Source organism: Bos mutus, chromosome 20 (assembly GCF_027580195.1).
Source record: "Bos mutus isolate GX-2022 chromosome 20, NWIPB_WYAK_1.1, whole genome shotgun sequence".
In the NCBI taxonomy this organism is placed as follows: domain Eukaryota; kingdom Metazoa; phylum Chordata; class Mammalia; order Artiodactyla; family Bovidae; genus Bos; species Bos mutus.
Window position 1 is genome coordinate 46655022 of NC_091636.1, and position 14268 is coordinate 46669289.

The following is a 14268-nucleotide window of genomic DNA, read 5'->3' on the forward strand; positions in this document are numbered from 1 at the left end:
ACTGAGTGGATTCACAAAAATCTATATTTTAAAGTATATTCTTTTCTAACACTTTCTTATTGAAAGTTACTGAGAAATTGTCATGAAATTGCCAATACTATTTTCTTACATTTTTTTGCAGAATTATTCTTTTATGTCCTTTTATATGTACATAATTGATTTCATCTATATAATATAGTTATAAATATATTCACTCTCTAAAATCAAATCTCAAATACTAGTACCAGCCAAATCCTCAGATAAGCCTCTTTAAGTGTGCATCTGAGACCCTGAGCTGATCTGTCTTTCTCTTGGGGTCTCCATAGTCAAACATATAGGAGACTTCCTTGGTTACCTAAGCATCAACATTTCCCACCTGAATCTTCCTTGCACCAGTGTCTAGCCCATCCCTCTGCAGGTTGAAAATGCAAGTTACTGGCCAAATTCTTCTTCTCTCTTGTAGTGAGGAGTCAGACAGGAGGCCTACTCCCAGCTGACTAAATACAGGGTGAAATAGGCCAGGAGCTTCTGAAAAGTCTGATAGACTAAAAGATGAAAAAAGGAGTGACCAGTCTTGGCCTTCCTCCTAGTGGACATAGTTTTGGAGTACTAAAGATTAAAAGCCATGCTCATCTTCTAAAGGAAAGGACAAAAAATAACAGAAAAGCTGACAAAAATCCCAACATTATTGACTGATATCCTTGGAATCCATTACCCCTAAATTTCTTGGTATTGTTAAGTAAGTAGATAAATAACACATGAATAAGATTTACTTTTCAGAAACTTTTAGTGAAATATTCTATCATTTCAGCCTAAAACCACCTTAGCAGGTAAAAGGTCTTGAAATTATCAGTTATCATGATGATTTGGGGCTGTGCATTTATGAAACCTTCCCACATTATTTGAGTTAATATTTAAGAGATCATATATAATTGTTCAGTTATTTAAGATTGAGTTTTACATGAATGCTAAGAATAACTTTCTACACAAACACATTCTATAGATTCAGATACAAAGATAAATCTGATTTTGATAAAATATACTTTATTCATTTTTATAGCTTTATCTTATACCTTGATTAGTGTATGGTAAAGTTATCTACAATAACCCTAAAATCTCTATTTTTGCTAGTATCTGCTTTCTCGGAGAAGGCAATGGCACCCCACTCCAGTACTCTTGCCTGGAAAATCCCATGGACGGAGGAGCCTGGTAGGCTTCAGTCCATGGGGTGGCTAAGAGTCGGGCACGACTGAGTGACTTCACTTTCACTTTTCACTTTCATGCATTGGAGAAGGAAATGGCAACCCACTCCAGTGTTCTTGCCTGGAGAATCCCAGGGACGGGGAAGCCTGGTGGGCTGCTGTCTATGGGGTCGCACAGAGTTGGACACGACTGAAGCGACTTAGCAGCAGCAGCAGCAGCTTTCTACCATTGTAAAATTCTGTGACTGTTTATGACTACGCAGTTAATATGCGCAGATATGTGGTATATTTTTGCCACAACTAGAAAAATAAGCTAAAACTTCCTCTTAGTAATTCTGTGAAACCAAAAATAAGTGGCATATTCATCCTAATGTTAATGTATTTCCCAATTGGAATTGACTTCTTAAGCAACCTTCCAAGATTTCTAAAGAATGATATTCACAGCATCACAGCTTCATTACACTATAAATTTGAGTTTAGCTTTTCTTTCTCAATTTTTTTAGACAATCCTACTATGTTTAGGACAAATCATGAGAACCAAGTGACTCACTACAATATGGCTAGCCAGCTGTTTCAACCATTACCTAAAACTGAAGGAAAAAAGCCTTCCCTGGCTAGAACTTGAAAAAAGCAAACAAACAAAATATAAAAGCAAACCATGAAATTATTGAAGACTTTAGCACATGAAAGTACAATGACTGCCAAACATTATTATTTTAAGTTAATATAGAAACACTTATCAGTCATTGGAAGAAATTTATCTTTAAGACTGCAGCTTCCCAGGTAGCGCTCAAAGTAAAGAACTTGTCTACTAATGCAGGAGATGTGCAATTGCGGGTTTGATCCCTGGGTCAGGAAGATCCCCTGGAGGAGAGCATGGCAACCCACTTTAGTATTCTTTCCTGGAGAATCCCACAGACAGAGTATCCTGGTGGACTACAATCCACAGAATCACAAAGTGTTGGACATGATTGAAGCAACTTAGCACGCACACACACATCTTCAAGATGGTTTGGAATTATTGACACTGCCTTGCGTAATGAATACCTTTGGAAAAATGCTGGAGTGTCAGTTAGTTCAGTAGCTCAGTCATGTCTGACCCTTTGAGACCCCATGGACCGAAGCACACCAGGCTTCCCTGTCCATCACCTACTTCTGGAGCTTGCTCAATCTCATGTCCATCAAGTCTGAGATGCCATCCAACCATCTCATCCTCTGTTGTCCCCTTCTCCTCCAGCCTTCAATCTTCCCCATCATCAGGGTCTTTTCTAGTGAGTCAATTCTTTGTATCAGGTGACCAAAATATTGAGTTTCAGCTTCATCATCAATCCTGAATATTCATTGTCAGGGAATATGATATATTCCTTTAGGATTTCCTTTAGGATTGACTGGTATGATCTCCTTGCAGTCTAAGCTGGAGTATGGACTCCCCAAAACATTTGACCTTCTTTTGTCCTTGAGAGGGATTTATTCAACCTTCAAAACTCAGGAATCATCTTCCATTTTGAAATATATCAGGCAGGAGGTCCAAATTTGATTGTAAAAGTGTTTTCTTACTAGAATGAAGACAGATTAAGAGAGAATGTGATTGCTGACACTCATCACCATTCTATTAGATAATATTAAAAGGAATGCTAATAGTAGTCTATGCACTTATGTTATTTTTAATAGCACTTTAGTAAAAGTACTGAAAGTATTGCTACTGGCTATCATTTTAAGTTTCCATAAGGTACTACACTACTATTTTTCATTATTTTAGATACATAAAATAGCAATTGATTTATGTTAAATAAACAGATAATATTGTAAATGCTTTATGTATAATGAACAACCTAAAATCTATATTATATTATTGGAGTAAAAATAATTCATTTCATCTATCTACCAGCAGATAGATATATCCATGTTTAGACAGATAGGAAAGTTGATGATCAGATGCAATAAGCAACTGTTTCAAGTCTTTTTAGAACCTGATTTAAATATAGATCTGTAAATCTAAGGCACTACATGATTTTCATCTCTAAGCAATATTCCGTATCCCTGTGATCAGATCAGATAAGATCAGTTGCTCAGTCATGTCCGACTCTTTGTGACCCCGTGAATCGCAGCACGCCAGGCCTCCCTGTCTATCACCAACTCCCAGAGTTCACTCAGACTCAAGTCCATCGAGTCAGTGATGCCATCCAGCCATCTCATCCTCTGTCATCCCTTCTCCTGCCACCAATCCCTCCCAGCATCAGTCTTTTCCAATGAGTCAATTCTTCACATGAGGTGGCCAAAGTACTGGAGTTTCAGCTTCAGCATCATTCCTTCCAAAGAAATCCCAGGGCTGATCTCCTTCAAAATGGACTGGTTGGATCTCCTTGCAGTCCAAGGGACTCTCAAGAGTCTTCTCCAACACCACACTTCAAAAGCATCAATTCTTCGGCGCTCAGCTTTCTTCTCAGTCCAAATCTCACATCCATACATGACCACTGGAAAACCCATAGCATTGATTAGACGAACCTTTTTTGGCAAAGTAATGTCTCTGCTTTTGAATATGCTATCTAGGTTGGTCATAAATTTCCTTCCAAGGAGTAAGCGTCTTTTAATTTCATGGCTGCTTTCACCATCTGCAGTGATTTTGGAGCCCAGAAAAATAAAGTCTGACACTGTTCCACTGTTTCCCCATCTATTTCCCATGAAGTGATGGGACCAGATGCCATGATCTTCATTTTCTGAATGTTGAGCTTTAAGCCAACTTTTTCACTCTCCACTTTCACTTTCATCACGAGGCTTTTGAGTTCCTCTTCACTTTCTGCCATAAGGGTGGTGTCATCTGCATATCTGAGGTTATTGATATTTCTCCCAGCAATCTTGATTCCAGCTTGTGTTTCTTCCAGTCCAGCGTTTCTCATGATGTACTAGGCATATAAGTTAAATAAACAGGGTGATAATATACAGCCTTGACGTACTCCTTTTCCTATTTGGAACCAGTGTGTTGTTCCATGTCCAGTTCTAACTGTTGCTTCCTGACCTGCATACAAATTTCTCAAGAGGCAGGTCAGGTGGTCTGGTATTCCCATCTCTTTCAGAATTTTCCACAGTTTATTGCGATCCACACAGTCAAAGGCTTTGTCATAGTCAAGAAAGCAGAAATAGATGTTTTTCTGGAAGTCTCTTGCTTTTTCGATGATCCAGCGGGTGTTGGCAATTTGATCTCTGGTTCCTCTGCTTTTTCTAAAACCAGCTTGAACATCAGGAAGTTCTAGGTTCACATATTGATGAAGCCTGGCTTGGTGAATTTTGAGCATTACTTTACTAGCGTGTGAGATGAGTGCAATTGTGCGGTAGTTTGAGCGTTCTTTGGCATTGCCTTTCTTTGGGATTGGAATGAAAACTGACATTTTCCAGTCCTGTGGCCACTGCTGAGCTTTCCAAATTTGCTGGCATATTGAGTGCAGCACTTTCATAGCATCATCTTTCAGAATTTGGAATAGCTCAACTGGAATTCCATCACCTCCACTAGCTTTGTTTGTAGTGATGCTTTCTAAGGCCCACTTGACTTCACATTCCAGGATGTCTGGCTCTAGGTGAGTGATCACACCATTGTGATTATCTGGGTCGTGAAGATCTTTTTTGTACAGTTTTTCTGTGTATTCTTGCATCTCTTCTTAATATCTTCTGCTTCTGTTAGGTCCATACCATTTCTGTCCTTTATCGAGCCCATCTTTGCATATGCCTGTGATAGGTTAGGTCAAAAACCTAGAACATGATGGGAAACAGAGAAAGGAGATTGGGAATTATATTTGATCCAATAAAATATCATTATGCTCAATTTTCACAAATAAATCTTGCTAAATATGAGGTGATTCTGGTTGAAACCATCAGTATGTATTAGTGCATGTATATATGCATGCTTCTTTCTAATTAATAAATGATTAAAAGATAGTAACTATTGTTAGAAATTTTACTGGTTATAATAAGAAAAAAAAGAGGAAATCACATTCACATATAAGGCCTCATGATTGACAAGATAATACTGTGATGAAGTGCAGAAAATATTAGCAGAATTCTTTGCACAAAGTAATCATTGATACCATGAGTTTAAGTAAACTCTGGGAGTTGGTGATGGACAGGGAGGCCTGGCATGCTGTGATTCATGGGGTGGCAAGAGTTGGACATGACTGAGCAACTGAACTGAACTGAATATCTATTTTTAATCAAATGATAAAAAGAGAAAATAGTGATAAGAAAAAAAGTAACTGTCTAAAATAAACAAGAAAAAACAAGCTTCAAGAATATATAACATTATATATGTTATATTATACATAAAACATATAATATATAATATGTTATATAATATATAATGTAATATATATAATATATATATTATATATTAAATATATAATATATAATATAATAACATTATATATTATATAACATATTATATATTATTGTATTGTATTATTATATATTATATCATATTATTATTATATATAATATATGTAATATAATGTTATATAGTATATAATATTGCTGCTATAACAATCACCATACATTTAATAGTTTAAAACAACACAAAGATATTATCTTACAATTTTGACTGTCAGAAGTACAAAATCAGTAGCATGGGGATAAAAGCGTGTTTTCAGAAGATCTGGTTCCTTCTAGTCTCTAGGGGACAAGGAAGTGGATTGTCCCCTTTCCATCACCAACTCCCTTAGTTTGCTCAAACTCATGTCCATTGAATCGGTGGACATGAATGGGATAAAGAATGGATTATCATTTCCATTTTTCCTAGCTTCTACAAGCTACTTTGATTCCTTAAGTCACTCTTCTTCCTTCTCAAAGCCAGCCGTGAGTATTGCTCTTTCGTTCCTAGATTCTTTCCTAGCTTCTAGAGCTACCTTGATTCCCTTAAGTCACTCTGCTTCCTTCTCAAAGCCAGCAGTATTGCACCTTCAAAACTCTTTTGGCTTCCCTAGTCACATTTTCTTTTCTGACTCTAATACTTCTGCTTCCCTTTTATAAGGAGCCTTGTGATTATAATGCACTCACCTGGAAAATCCAGGAGAATCTCATCTCAGTACCATTAATCTCATCTGCCTCTGCACACTCAGTTGTGTCTGACTCTTTGTGACCCTATGGACTGTAGCCCACCAAGCTCTCCTGTCCATGGGATTTCCTAGACAAGAGTACTGGAGTGGGTTGCCATTTCCTCCTCCAGGGGATCTTCTGAATATAGGGAGAAGATTCACTATCTTCTGCACTGGCAGGCGGATTCTTTACCACTGGGAAGCCCCAGTCTCATCTGTAAAGAATATGCCTGCAATGCAGGAGACCTTGGTTTGATCCCTGGTTTGGGAAGATACCCTGGAGAAGGAAGTGATAAAAATGACAAACCACTCCAGTATTCTTGCCTGGGAATTCCCATGGACAGAGGAGTCTGGTGGGCTACAGTCCATGGGGTCACAGAGTGACAAAACTGAGAGACTAACAATTTATTTTAATTTTAAATTTATAGTACAATAACATCTTATCAGTGATTATTATTCAGGAACCATGGAATGCTTTTAACTATTGTTGATGATTCTGACATCCTTATTAATTATTCATCAATGCAAATTAAATTCAATTTTTTTTCGTTTTAGGCAAAAGTTCTTGCAATTAAATTATTTAGATACAACTGAGCTTGACTTTCTTTATTTTTAAGCTTTCAATGTTACTAAAAAAGGTACTTATAGGAAAGTACATAACAGCTACCTTCCAGGACTTTCTTGCCTTTTAATTATTTCGGTATTTAAAGTAGATTTGATCATTTTATTTCTCCAGTGTCATTTCCTTAAATCCAACAAGAAATGAATATGCTTCCCAGATACAAAATACAGAAAAAATATCTAAATCCTCAAGCTTCTTTTCCCAAAAATTTTCCTTGGCAAAACATATGACCACTCAGCAAATGAGGTAAATGTCAAACATGTTAAACAAACACAACCCTACACGTATTGTGACAAAATTATATAATCAGATAAGATATTAAAATATATATTTTAAGGAAGCAAAATATAATATTTATATCCTATCCATAGAAGTTTTGCAATAAACATAGAAAGATATATAAAACAGTACAGAACATTGGCATTATTAAAATAGGCTAATTTGTGTCATAACAATCCCTTCAAAAAATCACCCGTAATTATTTCTTTAGAGTCTATTAAAAAAAGTCCACAAAATATTTTTCAACAGAAAAAGAAGATATAAACAAGTAGTTAAAATTTAGGAAACACATAAAGTGAAAAAACAGTTTTATGATTTAATTTTTGATTCAATTTGTTGAAATTCTGTTCCACTATAGGAAGAGAAATGGAAATGCAACCAGGTGTAGAGATAATTCCTTTCTTATCAAGTGTGAGCAGCCAAGCAACTGAGGAAGACAGAGCACTACAATTAATAATAAAATAGTAATAATGTTAAGAAAACAATGCCAAGCATGAATTGAAAACATAGACATGTAATAAAACTAAGCTTATAAAAATATTTACTAAGAAAATTTATATCATGATGTCAATCGGGAATTTAGAACAGAGCTGAGAGTTAAGGAAGAAACGGACCACAGATTTAGAATAATTTAAAACTGAATTTGAGCAGTGTGAACACATTTTTTAAAAGATCTCAACATTTCACATCAGGTGTGAATAATATTTAATGTACTATATTTTATGTTATATACATGTTTATCTTATGTGATATTCCTTTTTCCATGAGAAATTTCTGGCAACATTTTTCTTTTCACTTTGTCCTAATGAGAAATTTACTCATTCTAATTATGTGGTAAATAAACTGTCAAAATTGAAATGTCAGTGCTTAATGTAAAAGTCAAAGAAAAAAGTCAATAGGTATTTATAAAATTATGTACTTGATATTTTATAGCTGTTATTTTAAAACAAACAGTTTTGATACTATAAGCAGAAAAGCAAATTATTGAGTCATAGCCTCAAACAGAAAATAAAAAGAAAGGATAGCACCTAACTGAACCAAAAAGATAATTTGTTCTAACTAACATCTGTTAATCTCAGGATCCAATATTCAGCTATTTTTTTTTTCTGTCAAAACCCTACTGTAACTACAAAAGAAAAAATTCCTAATGGAGACTGAAATATGGATATTTCACTAAGTATGTCACATTTAAATATAAGGATTATGTGATATGGGTGTCATGACCCAGATCAATAACGATAAGAACATATTTTATTCTGGAAGGTTAGGATTCAAAGAAAAAAGTAAAGTAAAAAATAGAAAAAAAAAGAAACATAAGGAAAGAGGTCTCTTAGTAATCTCTTGTTCCATAATAAATCACTTCAGAGTATGCTGGCTTAACACAATCCATTTACTTTATCTCACAGTTATTTGATCTCACATAGATTCTGTGGGTCAGAAAACCCAGTGCATAGGAGCTGGATTGTCCTGGTTCGGGACCTTTCATGAAGTTATAGTTATGAAGTTGGTTCAAACTGCCATTCAGTCATCAAAAAGCTAAACTCTGATTGGAGGAACTATTTCCAGGATGGTTCCTCATTCACGTCTAATCAGTTGGTCCTGGCTCTTGACAGAAGCCAAAGTTCCTGACCATATGAATCTCTCCAGCTACTTGAGTGTCCTCACAAGGCAGTAGGCATCTGGTACAAGATATTAAAGGAAAAAGAAGGTGGAATCACAATGTTTATTATAACCTAGCTTTGAATACCTTATGCTGTCATTTCCATGTTGTGTTGATTATACAGCTCAGAGAGGGCTGTATAGTATGTGAATACCAGGAGGTGAAGTTCACTGGGCCTCTTCCTGAAATCTGGCATCCACAGGAATGAACAAAGTTAGCTATTTTTGAAAAAATATACAATGTATATAATTTTAGTGCAAATTCTATGACAGAATCTGAACTGAAGGATCAAAGGCCATCCCACAACATGGGATTCATGAGCCATGAATTTGTCTCATTTTTTGATCCCATCCAAAATAAGTGTGAGTGCTGGGGTCTTGTATTAATCAACTGTTACACATAGGATTCCCCAAATTTTATTCTGGCTTTGCTGCTGGGAAAGATCTTTCCCTGGTGGTTCAGATGATAATGAATCTGCCTGCAGTGCAGGAGACCTGGGTTCGATTCCTGAGTCAGGAGAATCCCCTGGGAAAGGAAATGGCTACCCACTCCAGTATTCTTGCCTGGAGAATTCTTTGGACAGAGGAGCCTGGTGGGCTACAGTCCTTGGGGACACAAAGAGTTAGACACGACTGAGTGAGACACTTTTGTTGCTGGGGGAGATTCCTCAAGGTTTTTGAAGTTGTTTAGGGTTGAGAATACCTTTTTTTAGAATCTAATAAAATGTTCTATTAGAAGTGAGATTAGTCTTTACAAGGTCTGGATGAGTGAACTTTCTAATCACGCATGAAGAAATTTTGATCCATCTTCAGGGACTCCATTATATCAAGAACCGGTATAATTCAGAAAGTATAAAACTTACTTGTGATAGGAAAGAAAACTCTGAGTTCAGTCTCATTGGAGGAGTGTGTCATTATAGTTTTTCTCTCCAGTTACATAATCATCAAAAAGAAGGAAAACTTTAAGGGAGATGGATGTGTGCCAGAGATTAGTCCCAGAGTTAATGGATGTTTGTATAATCACCACTTTTAGAAAATCTACTCCTAATATTGAGATATATTATTTGGAGGTATATGAAATATCCCCTAGGTTATTGTATTTATAAATTGTATTCATAAATTGCAAATTGTATTAATCATTTTTCAGTCTCATCATCCTAGCTGAATTTCCAGATGGCAGTCCTTCATTTTCAACTGATTTAATAATCCATTTTTACACCCAATTCCTGGACCTTCACAAGCATCCTCCCCATTTTACATTCAGTTTTAAGCAGGGAGATTTATTTTCTATATTGAAAGCCAATATGTAACCCTAGAAAAGTGTTCAATCCTCAAATTTTTTATCCTGATGAGAAAAGCTTATTGTTGGTGGTGATATCTCTGCCTTCCATTTAAATATTGCATACTACCAATCTTCATCAGAAAGCAGTGGGTGTTAAGATATTTTCAGCTTCTCACAATTTTTCAAGAGAAACATATGTGGCATATTTTTCTTATCATTTGAGGAATGAGTGAGAGGAAGAGTATTACAGTTTATATGAAGCACCTGAGCATTAAGAGTCTCATAAACAAATACTCCCCTCTTGCTCTTGTCTTATGAATCTAAAATAAAGGATCACTGGGGATATATCAACAGCAGAGATAATTGATTACGGTCATTTCACAAATTAAGAAGGATTACAGGTTTATATCCAGCTCATCTCAAGTCACGTCTAGTGATGAATTACCCCTTCTCTCTGTTTTGAGGAAAGTAGTGTGCAAGTAATTATTATTAGTACAAGGAAATATTAGACTTGAAAGATACATGGAAGAATAGTTATACTGTAAACTCAGATTCCTTGCAATTTGTCTGCTAACCATACTGAATCTCTCACTGGAAAGGGACATCACCTGAAAGTGTCATTCACACTTAAATGTCTAGAATAAGACTAATTTTGAGGTGATCATCATAGAGTTCTTGTCTCAGATATAATCTTGTACAAGATGCTTATCCAGATAACAGCATTTTTAAAAAATGTAGCTGAAAAAACATCATAGAACCTAGGAAATTGTTTACTTTGCTTTATTTCTGAATCTACCCTACATACCTTAACATCAAATAGATGCCATGTAAGGAGTGATAATATTTACTTATTTAGACAAAGTTAATCAGAAATATCTGATGTTTAGTTTGAAGCTTGGGTGTCCTAGCATTCATTTACTAATGCTTTTAAGTACACTAAACTAATTATGTTAAAGATGAAGACTTTATTTGGACTTAACAAACCAAATTTCATCTAATTATTGAGATCAATTTTCCTTGGAAGAAAGTGAGAAATTATTACACTTTCATTATTTCCTCTCATATACACAAATTGCTGTCTTCTTTCATCACTTCATTCTTGTTTGAAAGTCACTAACTAGAACACCACTAAGAAGAAAGCTTAAAGCCCTCAAACTAAACCCAGGTTCATTATAATTCAATGTGTGTGTTTCAGGATTTGGTTAACCTTGAAAAGACCACAAAGAGAATCGTCCTAGGAACATCTAGGAAGACAACTATCTAGAGAAGTGAGTAATATCATCAAAAGGCAGTCTTATTTCTGAACACAAAGTTAATAATAAAGATGATGGTTTAATTACACATACTCATTGGAAAAGACTCTGATGCTGGGAGGGATTGGGGCAGGAGGAGAAGGGGACGACAGAGGATGAGATGGCTGGATGGCATCATCGACTCAGTGGACGTGAGTCTGGGTGAACTCCGGGAGTTGGTGATGGACAGGGAGGCCTGGCATGCTGTGATTCACGGGGTCACAAAGAGTCGGACACGACTGAGTGACTGAACTGAACTGAACTGAAGCAATTACTAGCTCAGGATCTGGCCAATTATCAACTATAATTTCTAGTAAACCAAGTGTTATGCTATTATTTGTCTTCACAAATTAGGCTGATAACTATAATCATCATTGAATATCTACTATGTAGTTATTCTAGCTATAACTTCACCTTGCCTAGATTTATTGCATCAAACCTATCTTTATGGATACTCGCATTATTGCTCAGTGATTTAATTCCTTACATAAATGTTAATATTGATGTCATTAAACTTACTCCAGATGCTTTGAAATCACATACTCTCTGATGGACCAGGCAGAAACATTTATTTAATGTAATTAAAAAGCAGAGATATTATTTTGCTGACAAAGATCCATATAGTCAAAGCCATGGTTTTTCCAGTAGTCATGTACGATGTGAAAGCTGAACCGTAAAGAAGGCTGAGTGCCCAAGAATTGATACCTTTGAACTGTGGTGTTAGAAAAGACTCTTGAGAGTCCCTTGGACTTCAAGGAGATCAAGCCAGTCAATTCTAAAGAAAATCAACCCTGAATATTCATTGGAAGGACTGATGCTGAAGCTGAAGTTCCAATCCTTTGGCCACCTGATGCAAAGAGCTGACTCACTGGAAAATACCCTGATGATGGAAAAGACTGAAGGCAGGAGGAGAAGGGGACAGCGGAGGATAAGATGGTTGGATGAAATCAATGACTCAATGGAAATAAGTTTAAGTAACTCCAGATGATGGTGATGGACAGAGAAGCCTGGTGTGCTGCAGTTCATTGGGTTGCAAAGAGTCAGACCTGACTTAGGGACTTAAAACAACAACACCATCTCTGACCTACCGAATCAGAATCCAGTTCATTTTAATATGTTTTTAGACAATTCACAAACACATGATACTTGAAGTATTAGAGATTCTGCTTCAAATGATCTGAGGTCGTTGGGCTGGTGAAATGTACATGGACAATAGTTAACATACTAAGAGTCAGAATCTGCTTTTAAATAAGAAAATGTGTGCTTTTCATTTATAAGAAGAGGGAAGGGGGAGAATATGGCTGAAGTGTAGCTCAGGTAGGTAAGTTTATTTCTTCATCATTACTGTCTTTAATATTAGATTACTTTGAGAAATTAAAACTGCTCTTTAATGTTAATTTTGTGTAAGCTTGACTAGTCATGGTGTGCCCAGATTAAATATTATTTCTGCTTGTGCCTGTTTCTGGATGAGATTAATGTTTGAATCTCTAGACCCAGAAAAGTACATCTGCCTTCCCCACTGTGGGTGAACATCATCCAGTCTGCTGAAGGCCTTAATAGAACAAAAGGAGGAGGAAGAATTCACTCCTTTCTGCTTCCTGTCTCACTACATGACTTAAAACAAAACACTTCTCCCTTTTCAGCCCTCAGACTGGAATTTACACTAGCAGGTCCGCAGTTCTCAGGCATTTGAACTCAGACTGAATTATACCACAAGCTTTCCTGAGTCTCCAGTTTACAGATGGCAGATTATGAAACTTCTTTGATTCCATATTACCTGAACCAACTCTTCTTCATAGTAATTACCCATAATAAATCTTTTTCTCTAACTGCAAACAAATATGTATACATATATCTTTTGAGTAAAACAGAACCAGTACATAAAAATATATTTATAAATATACATGTATATGTGCTTAGTCGCTCAGTCATGTCCAGCTTTTTGTGACTCCATGGATTGTACAGCCAGTCCCCTCTGTACATGGGGTTTCTCCAGGCAAGAATACTGGAGTGGGTTGCCATGCCTTCCTCCAGGGGATTTTCCCAACCCAGGGATCGAACCCAGATCTCCCTCATTGCAGGCAGGTTCTTTACCATCTGAGCCACCAGGGAAGCCCAAGATTACTGAATGGGTAGCCTATCCCTTCTCCAGGGGAACTTCCCAACCCAGGAATTGAACTCGGATCTCCTGCATTGCAGGCGAATTCTTTACCATCTGAGCTACCACAGAAACCCAGATATATATAATACATATAAATAATGCATACACACACACACAAATATATATATATTACACAAATATATATATATATATTTTATATATATATATTATATATATATATATAACCTATAAAAATACAGTTTCTGTTTCATGGTAGACTCCTAATAAATGTTGGCATTTTCTTTCTTTGATAGTCTCATAAGAGGAAAGGGACTCCATGAGGAACAAAAAAAAAAAAAGAAAATAAAGACTTTAGAAGACCTGAAAAGGGTTAAAATTTCAGTATTTTTTTCGTTCATTATAATCAGTATGATCATCATCATCGCCACAATAACAGCATCAACCAAAGCAAAGACACATTTATTTTATACCTATAATATACCACAGAGATCAAAGTGTTTTACAGGTAATATTTACCATTCACAACCTCTCATGAAATGAAAATTATTCAGGACTCCATTTTTATAAATAAACAGAGTGAGGCACAAAGATGTTAAGAAAATCACTCAGTACCAAATAGTGAGTAGAATAGTGTTTTAATACATTGCATTTTGGCTTGAGTTCTCTTGATGACTCTTCACTGTCCTCCTGACACATATAAAACCTTATCAAAATGTAAAATAATGTTTTTAAATGCACATTTATCATTTGTAT